Source organism: Macrobrachium rosenbergii, chromosome 53, assembly GCF_040412425.1.
Source record: "Macrobrachium rosenbergii isolate ZJJX-2024 chromosome 53, ASM4041242v1, whole genome shotgun sequence".
Taxonomy (NCBI): Eukaryota; Metazoa; Arthropoda; class Malacostraca; order Decapoda; family Palaemonidae; genus Macrobrachium; species Macrobrachium rosenbergii.
Genome location: NC_089793.1, coordinates 49,410,999 through 49,421,408, shown reverse-complemented (window position 1 = coordinate 49,421,408; position 10,410 = coordinate 49,410,999).

The window sequence follows — 10,410 nt, the reverse complement described above, 5'->3', positions numbered from 1 at the left end:
CATGGCCAGTGTATAGAGGGAAGGACAGCACCAACTTGGTGCTTTGGTGGCCAGACATGGAGTGGCAGAGAGAGGTTGCAAGGTGTCCCCATTTGATTTCTAGGGTTGGGCACAAGGACATTTTTTTAGATCTGGAAGGAGCAATAACAGCCAGTACAAATTACAATTATAAGACTTAATTATAAGTCTTATAATTGAAGGCTTGAAAGGGTCAGCATAGCAGCCCAAATACTGTCATGACTAGTCTTTCTTCCTAACGGCTTGTCCCCAAAATCATACGATAATCTCGGGTCAGACAAATCTGCAATGATGTCATTGTGAATATATTTATAATTCACTGACACCATAACTGCGGATATATTATATATATATATATATATATATATATATATATATATATATATATATATATATATATATATATATATATATATATATATATATATATATATATATATAGAGGGCTTGGCTGATGAGTTTATTACTTGATTTACGTAATTTATAAGGCCCTGCGTGCCAAGGACACACGTAACCTGTCAATGAAGCTACAAATTAACCTCAAAGACAGCTGTTTAAATAATCCAGGTCGCTAGTCGAGGAAAATTAACCTCAACACAAAGAATATGCCGTTAACTAAGGAAATTATGATAAGCGTCGCCTGACTTCGGACGCAGTCAATCTCACTTGTTAATATTATTAAAAACACAATGGCTCTTCCGAACAATGGATTCAAGACACAAGGCTGCATAAAGAATTTGAAATGACTTGCTCAACCTTCCCTAATTCCTAGTCACTTCACTGGAATAGTTGAATGTCACTAAACAATAAGGAAAATATGCTTAATCTAGACTTCGTAAAGCGAGAATTGTGGTTGGTAATTTAATGATTAGGGTGGAAGGACGACAGAGGGAAACTGGAAATACAGAAAAAGGGAGATACTAGTAATTGACGAAGTTTGAAACAAAAACACAGACTTTACTGTTATGACGACTAGTTGTTGCGCATACAACGGACGATCAGAAGTTCTGGGATGATTCGCCACTTCACTAGTAATATAGACTATAGACAAAGAATAAGGCCGAGACGCCAGGGCGTGCGTCCTGACGGCAGGCTGGTTCTCTCTCACTGCGACCTCTCTGGATCGCACCCAGGGTATCTCCTTTACTCCCTCAGTGGCCTGGAACTTTGGTCTAAAACAATTCGTCGACATTATGACAGGGAAAAAAGCTTAAGGCCACCTATCATAAGGTTGATTGTGGAAATTTTTCCTATGGGGTTAAGTCCTTAATGCTACTGAGTTCTGCTATGTCAACGTTGGTTTGAATGGCCTAACACTACCCTGCTTGGACAAAGACTTTTCCCTGTCTTACTCAGTCTGGTTAATATTACTACAAATAAGTGCATCGAGGGCGAACAGCAGAAATATTTATAAAAATATGTTAATAGCCCTTCCAGGTCAAACAGGGCCATCTTTTATTGCTGTAACTGTTTTAAGAACAGAATCGAACATCTAACTTTTCCTAAGATGTCTCTGGTAGCTGTGGCCTCTTGCATCAGCAAATTCCTTCCCCTTTGTTGACTTCTCTCACTGTATCTGTCTTTACAACAAAGGCCTACTGAAATTAAACACTGACGTACAAAACTAGACTTTATTTGTAAATTTAAGAAAAGTGGTTCAGCAAAAGCTATGGTCATGAAATGGAGTGATTCACACCCTCTATCAATGGAAAACATAACTAGAGGAAATACCGTTTCACCAACAAGCATATTAATAATTCTATGCCAAGCAGTACTAGTGAATAACACCCCGGTCATAAAACAAAGTAATAAGGTCATAATTATTCTAGACTACAATATACGTCATATAGTATATAAGAGTAACAACACCACTTCCCAAATATTCGTCCTCTCAGGACGAAACTAGAATTCTCTTTCTATGGCCCAGATAGTGTATATTCATAGTGGTGGTTTGTAGGAAATACTGCTTCCACACACATATTAACAATTCTATACCAAGCAATACTAGTGAATAACACCTGGTCATCAAACAAAGTAATAAGGTCATGATTATTCTAGACCACAAAATATGTCATATAGTATGTAATAGTAAAAACATCACTTCCCAAATATTCGTCCTCTCAAGACGAAACACGAATTCCTGTTAAAAGAATGATATCATTATATTAAAACCTGAAATGGTGTTAGTTCCATACACATTCAAAACAGAAAAATGTCCAATGGAGCATTAAATGGGAAAATTCCTTATGCAGACATGATCAGTTTCACTGCCTCTAAACCGGGGGTTTTCCATCTAAAATCTGGAAAAGATATAAATGTTACTGGGCGATCTTGCTTACTTTTCTATGGCCCAGATAATGTATCTTCATAGTGGGGTCTCTTAAAGACTACACCAGGCTAAAAGCACATATCAGCCACCCAAGATCGAGGCAGTCTCCCGTGAGAGTCACTGTTCCTCTCATAAATATCACATTGGAGATCGCAGACACACATGTACATACCCCACTGGAACCTGGACTCTTGCATCGGTTCAGTGTTCTATCCCGCAGTTCTATGCGTTTGGTTCGTGACACGACCCAAATGCGTCTGCAGCAGACGTGCCACCACCAGGCCAGCACCTAGTTCTTCATTGCTAACCAAAGTCAATCCAGACTTAATAAGAGCTCGGACCACCTACTTTCTGGACGCCCTCACCCAGATATGATGACAGTCCAATCGAAAGTTCAGTAGGGGCCAGCTCCAAACTATCTGCACTAGATAAGAAAATTGTGTCTCATATGCATGATTGTTATTCCAGTAACAGTCCATTTATGGAACGCAACATCTACATCACAATATTCTTACATAATAACACACATGGGCACAACTTCTGAGAAAGTCATGAGATGCGAGACTTCACATAAAAAGCAAAAGCAAGAATCTCTAAGATACCCGATCTCGAAATGGGAAGAAAAAAACAAAAAAGAAATTCATATATCTATAAAACTCTACGGTATCTTGCACTTACTTCTAACTAAGTATTGCAACACATAAGAGCAAAAACTGAGCTCGGACAATTAAAGATTTGTATAACTCTACGGACTAACGTCCTCCCCAGTTAAAAAAACTAAAGTTACGCCCATTTAAAACCCATTAAAAACAGAGAAAAAAGAAAAAAGAAAAAATTATCATAACCACAATTTTAACCTTAGGAATATCATACAATTCCCATTACCGTCTTTTTAATTTCCAGATATATGTGTCCTTGGCGAGACATAACCGTGTTCTCATCTACAACAACAAATCTATTCCCCTTCTTTGCTTCTACAATGCGGAAAGGACCTTCAAATTTAGGATCCAGCTTATAAATTTAGTTCAACTGATTCCTGACATTTATTTTCACAAAAACCCTATCTCCCCAGCAACTTTAACCCTATCTGGCTTTGCATTACTCCTATCTACCACCATGTCTAGTGTTTTCATTTCAGATTGCCCGCAGACATGCATCTCTCTCTTTAGCTGTGCAAACAAGCGCCCTGATTGTTTCATCACCCAATGGAATAGGCAGCAAATCGAACGCACCCTGCTCTGGGTAACCATACAGCGCCTCATTAAGAGACATTCCAATGGTATCACTAACCATCATATTTATACTATATTTGCACCTGTGGTCATGGATCTATTTTACGTCGTTACTCTACAGTCATTCGAAAGAGCTTCAAAAACCTTCCAAATGCCCATTACATCCACGAGACACTCCAATGTTTATTCTAAATTCTCTACCATTATCTGTAATGAAGAGCCTCAGGAACCCATAAAGACAAATATACCCATTAAAGAATGCAATTGCCGCCTCTTATGCTGTTTTATGCTTCAACGGAAAAATCTCTACGAACCTAGTCAACTTGTCAACAGCCACCAACAGGTGCCTATGGCCATAACTTGATTCACAGAAATTGCTCAAAAGGTCCATATGAACTCGTGATGAGGGTCTGGTAGGAATCGGGAATAAACCCAATTTACAAACAACCATGATGGCTTCACGCATTACAAACTATGAACAACTCACATAGTCTTCTACCGATGTGAGCATATTTCAAAAAATTGTTCCTTACATTCTGATACATTTTCTCAATCCCCAAATGAGGACTGCCAGACCTACACCATGGACAATGTCTAGCACAATGAGTCACTAAACTTCTAAAGGAACAACTATTTCGTCGTATCACCCTTATCCTCACTCTTCCTCAGTTTGTATCTAATCTTCCTAACCAACAATTTACCCTCTAATTCAAGCCCTGCAAAAGGCAGCTTACAACCCTTCCTAACTAATTCTTAGCCTTTGCTTCTCCCTGGATCTCATCTTCATCTTGCTTAGCTTCTACTAAACTGATATCCCAATCTATGCTCTCTCTCAACACATTACATACATGAGTACCATCTGCATCAGAAAAACTTCTACTAAGGGCGCCTGCTACAGCATTCTGTCTACCACTCTATATACCTAAACGGCATCAAAATCCTGATTGTCAGATACCACCGAGCTCTTTTTGGGAAAGATCGAAACATTAAAAGATCCAACAGTAATACGATCCTTCAAAACCTCTGCTTGATTGCCCAATAGCATTTTAAAATGCACCAAACTAGACTTACTATGGCAGCAACCTCTTGTGTCTACTACCGACCATAACCATTCATCACTACCTCGTGTGTTAAACTTCCTACTGTAAAATGCAATCGGATGGAGTTTTCCATCAAACTTCTGCATAAGGCATGCCCCTATACCATCATAACTAGCGTCCATTACCAACGTGAAAGGACGTTCCAAATCAGGAAACTTCATCACTGGGGGATTTACTAAGGCATCCTTAATCTTCTGAAAAGCTAACTGCTGTCCATCTCCCCCACATTACAGACTGCACATCATCCCTCAGGACACTGTCAAGGAGATGCTAGAACAAGAAAAACCCTTCACAAGTCTATGGAAAAATCAACCATGCCTAGAATGACTGAATCTGCCTTCTTATTCTTGCAGTGGCAAAATCTACAAGTACCTAACTTTTATCATCATTGTTCCTAGCTTTTCCCCTCTTTAGAAATGATGACCTAAATATACTATCTGCCTCTTGAGAAAATTACACTTAGCTAACTTTATCTTCAAACCCGCTAACCTAAGCCTCCTAAAAACCTCCCTAAGAACTTCTAAATGCTCCTCTACTGAATCAGTGGAAACTAAAATATTGTCCATGTATAGATATATGGACTTCCCTAACAAGTCAGGCAAAACAGTATTCATTAGCCTAGTAAATGTCATCGGACTGCCTGATAAACCAAATGGCATTCGCGTGAACTCATAATGTCCCTTCGGCAAAGAGAAAGCTGTGTACTCTCGACTCTCTTCGCTAAGCGGTACTTGCAAATACCCTTGCTTCAGATCAATTGAGGAATAAATATTCTTGCCCCCAATCTCAATAAATAAATCTGGCAAACATCCTTCTGAGGCACTGCCAACAACGGAAAAGTAAAAGGAGAGGAACTGGGCCTAACGATGCCTTCTTCCTCCCACGTATTAACCTCATGCTCTACCTGTTCTCTAATCTTGAAAGGAATCATGCATGAAGGAACAAAAATAGGCTAGTTTTGTCCTCCAACTGAATCTTGTGTTCTAACACATTTTGTTAATCCTAACTTATCCCCTTTGAGTGCAACTATGTCCGCAAACTCGGCCAGAATGTCTTCTACACCGCCAGCATATTCTTTATAATCAGCATTGGCTAACTGATCCCTAAAAACTTGCCTTCTAGCCTGTAAATCTGCTTCATGAAAAGCTACAAAATCCCCAACAATGGTTACTGAATTATTTTCATCGACCCAGTCAACAAAGTCGGTTGCATAAGTACCCTTCTGGTAATTGCTAAATGAATCATTACAGTTTGGCAGTTCCACCCAAGTATACCCTGAACTTGATACCCTATTTATAGAACCTGTACACAGTACCCCCTTCAGCTTCTCACTAAACTCATCCACACAAATCTGTCTGGATTTATGCACTCCTTTCACTCCAGCTTTCGCCATAGCAACTATCCCTGGACCAAGAACCACATCATCCGCCAAAACCCCCTTATAACATCTCTTATCCCCCGACACATGTTCAGTGTCCACCCACAGATCCTCATGTACACCTGATCCATCCTCATCATCCATTACACTCACATCCGTCCCCTCATAAGGCACAAACACCCCAGGTACTTTCACAGTTATACCACATACCCCCAAATGAACCGAGATTTTCCATCTCTGACATGCTGGATGACCCAGTAACAAAGTATTCCCCAAAGCACCTCCTTGTATAACCAAAAAGGGTTCTGTCAAAGATCTACTCCTGTGAGTAAATCTACATCTACATATCCCAAAATTTGTAACCTATTTGCTTGAATATCGCATACAGTATCTTTAGCAGGTCTCAAAAAAACGATTGGGAAGCATCGATCTGAACAACTGATAATTCATCAAATTAATAGAGGCACCTGTATCTAGAAAAACCCTTACATTAATCCCATGCACGGACCTAATTACGACTGGCTTCGACCCTGAGAGTTCTCCCAGAAGTCTTATATCCCAAGAAACACCCATCCAGTTTTCCTTTACAACTGATCGGTCTTTACACAATGTCTGCTGATCACATGATCCCCTCGAAAAATTCGCATGAAGAACTTTCTTATCTGCGCTACCAAATTTCTGTATCCGAGACGGACAGGACTGCCAAGGATGACCATAACTCTTACAAGTGCCATAATATTTAACACTGCAAAATCTCTTAATGTGTCCCTACATATTACAATTAAAACAACGAACCCGTGGAGTCCGAGAACCTAAGCCAACCATTGATCCTTGGCTATTCCGAATTTCAACAAAATCCTTCAGACTGCGGACTGATCTCAGGAATCTCTGATCGCTATTTCCTCTCCTCATTTTTGCAGCTTTTTTCTTCATAAATAAACCCGTTAACTTATTCTTGGCTGATCACAAATGCAAAAAAAAAAAAAAAAAAAAAAAATTCCCCAAGTCCCGCAAAAGGACACCCCTTACAGAAAACACAAGACAAAACCAATTTCCCCTGACAGAATTCCCAAACAACATGAAACCCAGAATGTTAATTCCCTTTACTCTAACAATTAATTCCCAAAACTCAAAAGAAGGTACTAATCAAACCCACCATTAAATCCAAAGTTAATTAAACCCATAATTAAATTCAAAATTAACTAAACACTCAATTCAATTCAAAATTAAGTAACCTCAAAATTAAATTTAAAAATTAATTAAACCCAAAATTAAATTATAGCCCAAAATTAAATTAAAGCCCAAAATTAAATTCAAAATTAACTAACCCCACAATTAAATTCAAAGCCCCATGGGGAAAAAGAAAAAAATTGCTGCTAAATGCACAGCTCATTTGCAAAAGTGGGTCAAAATGGCCTCGCGTCTTCAAGGCCAAAAAAAAAAAAAAAAAACACTCAGTCTTCCCCAAGTAAATAGAATGGGAACCCACTCTCACATATAGAAAATGGAACTCGAGGAGACGGATAGAGAGAGAGAGAGAGAGAGAGAGAGAGAGAGAGAGAGAGAGAGAAGAAAGGGAAAGAATTCGTCCTCCACCCCCTCAGTGCAACACTTCAGCCTCCCTATCACCCCCCAAGGGATGCCGAAGCACAGAAAAAGCGCTGAGTGCAAACTTCGAAGACACGTCTGCCTCCCTGTCACCAAGGCACAAGTGATTGCTGAGTAAGCTTATAGCAACCACTCCCGTCTTTACATACAATCACGTATGCACCCAAAGAAACACATGTACGTGTGTAATTATAAAAGTATGAAAAAAGCTGTTAAAAATTCTAAGAATTGTATACACAATTGCATAAACGTTTACACACAGTAATTCAACAAGTATTAAACAAATTCCTACCCAAGTATCCAAGTCCCCAGAGATAACACAACAATAAAATTTTCGCCAATGCGAACTGCCAGTTGCTATAAAAAACACATAAGACACGCTCGAAATTCAAATGCACTGCATAAGGGTATGGCAGAGAAGGCAAGAGACTCTGCCCAAACTAATGATGTCACTGACACGTCACTCAGGCGATGACGTCACTACAGCCACCGCCCGAATATTGGTTGCAGAGCAATGAAAATCTAATCTGACATTAAAATTAACAACAATAAAAAAATTATAATACTTACGTACGCCTCCGCTTGACAGTGTAGGAATTCTCTCACCAAGGTGGAGGAGAGAAAAAAAAAAATACATGTGCGTTTTCATTGTGTTTCAGCACACACAAGCAGTCAAGATACTGCAATTACTTTACACTATATATATTATATATGCCTAACCACTCCCTAATATGAACTAACGCCCTATTAATACCCATATTAAAACCCTGCGCCCCATGATGCATCATTAAACACACACAGAGTCACCTCAAGAAAAAGACTGATTCAAGCGTGCCTCACAACATCAGCTTCTCGTGATCGCTATTAACAAATCCTATTCATGATGCCAATACTGGTATTTAATAAAATATGTCTCTTCAGGCGTAACCTAACTATCGTTTATTTATCTATCTATGCCTAACACCACTGCCACCACTGTTAATATCCTCCCAGGTCAAACAGGGCCATCTTTATTGCTGTAACTGTTTTAGAACAGAATCAGACATCTTACTTTCCTAAGACATCTCTGGTAGCCATTGGCCTCTTGCGTCAGCAAATTCCTTCCTTGTCGACTTCTCTCCTGCATCTATCTTTACAACAAAGGCCTACTGAAATTAAACACTCATGTACAAAACTAGACTTTATTTGTAAATTTAACAAAAGTGGTTCAGCAAAAGCTATGATCATGAAATGGAGTGATTCACACCCCCTATCAATGGAAAACATAAGTAGAGGGAACACCACTTCCCAAATATTCGTCCTCTCAGGATGAAACTCGAATTCTTTTTCTATGGCCCAGATAATGTATCTTCATAGTGGCAGTTTCTTTAAACACTACACCAGGCTCAAAGTACATATCAGTCACCCAAGATTGAGGCAGTCTCCCTGTGAGAATCACTGGTCCTCTCATAAATATCCATAGGAGATTGCACACACACAGACACATGCCTGGAACCTGGACACTTCTGAATTTTTCATCGGTTCAATGTTCTATCATGCAAGTCTCCTTACTTAGATGTGACAGACCCAAATGCCTTTGCAGCAGAAGTGCACTGCCAGGCCAGCATATGGTTTTCTACACTGCTGACCAAAGTTAATCCAGACATATATATATATATATATATATATATATATATATATATATATATATATATATATATATATATAATGTGATAAACAATAATGTGGTGTGTGTGTGTATGGTACATAAGAAAGAAACTAATATGATTGACAAACTGGAATAACATTTGCAGAACAAAAGACGAACGTAAACAATGGAGAGAAAGAAATAACACGTAAACATCATATATAGACACCCCCAACTTCCTCAGCCTCACGTCACTGAGAGATCGTTCCTCCTTATCCCCACAGCTCCATCCAACTCCAAGTTTGCCTATAATTGTATTATTCTTAAGATGCCTTTCCTCAATTTGAAGTTCAAATTGTAACATATATACAGTAAATGTCATAAATTTGGGACAAGATAATGTACATGAGTATTACATATTAGGAATGACGAACAGGAAATAAAAGATTGCAGAAAAATAAAACAGTTATAAACACTGGAAACAGAAAAAAATAAAGTAAACATGGTGTAACTGTCCCCCCAATTCCTCAACAGTCCATCACTGTGAGAGAGATTTTGATCCCTCCAGATATCCACATTTCCTCCAACTCCCCTCGGCCTTTAGTAAGAACATCAGGATTTTCCTCAATGTGGGAGTTCATACTGTAACGTGGCTGGATATGTATCTATAAATCATTGTCCTCCCTTTCCTAGAAGAACTCCTTTTCAAAGCTCCCTTATATCACTGCACATGCGTGATATCATTCAAATGGCCACCATACAATAACAAATCATCCCCCTCTCCCCCTGGTCTACCCACAACCCCGTTTTTCCAAGGGGTCCCATACCTTGTTGGATCATCCCCCTCTCCCTGGTCTACCCCACCCATAACCCCACTTTCCCTAGGGTTCCCTACCTTGTTGGATGAAGTTCGGAGGTTAATTGCAGGTTAATTACAGTCGACCGACAAAAAGAAAAGGTAAATTGTTAATAAGCAACCAAAATCCTATAGGAAAAGTCATTTTCCAAGGTAATACCCGATGCGGAGCTCTTATAGTTTACCCATATTTGAAATATTATAGCGCCAAATTTATTCAACAGACCTACAGGAAATTTTGTGAACTTATATTATGGTCTCG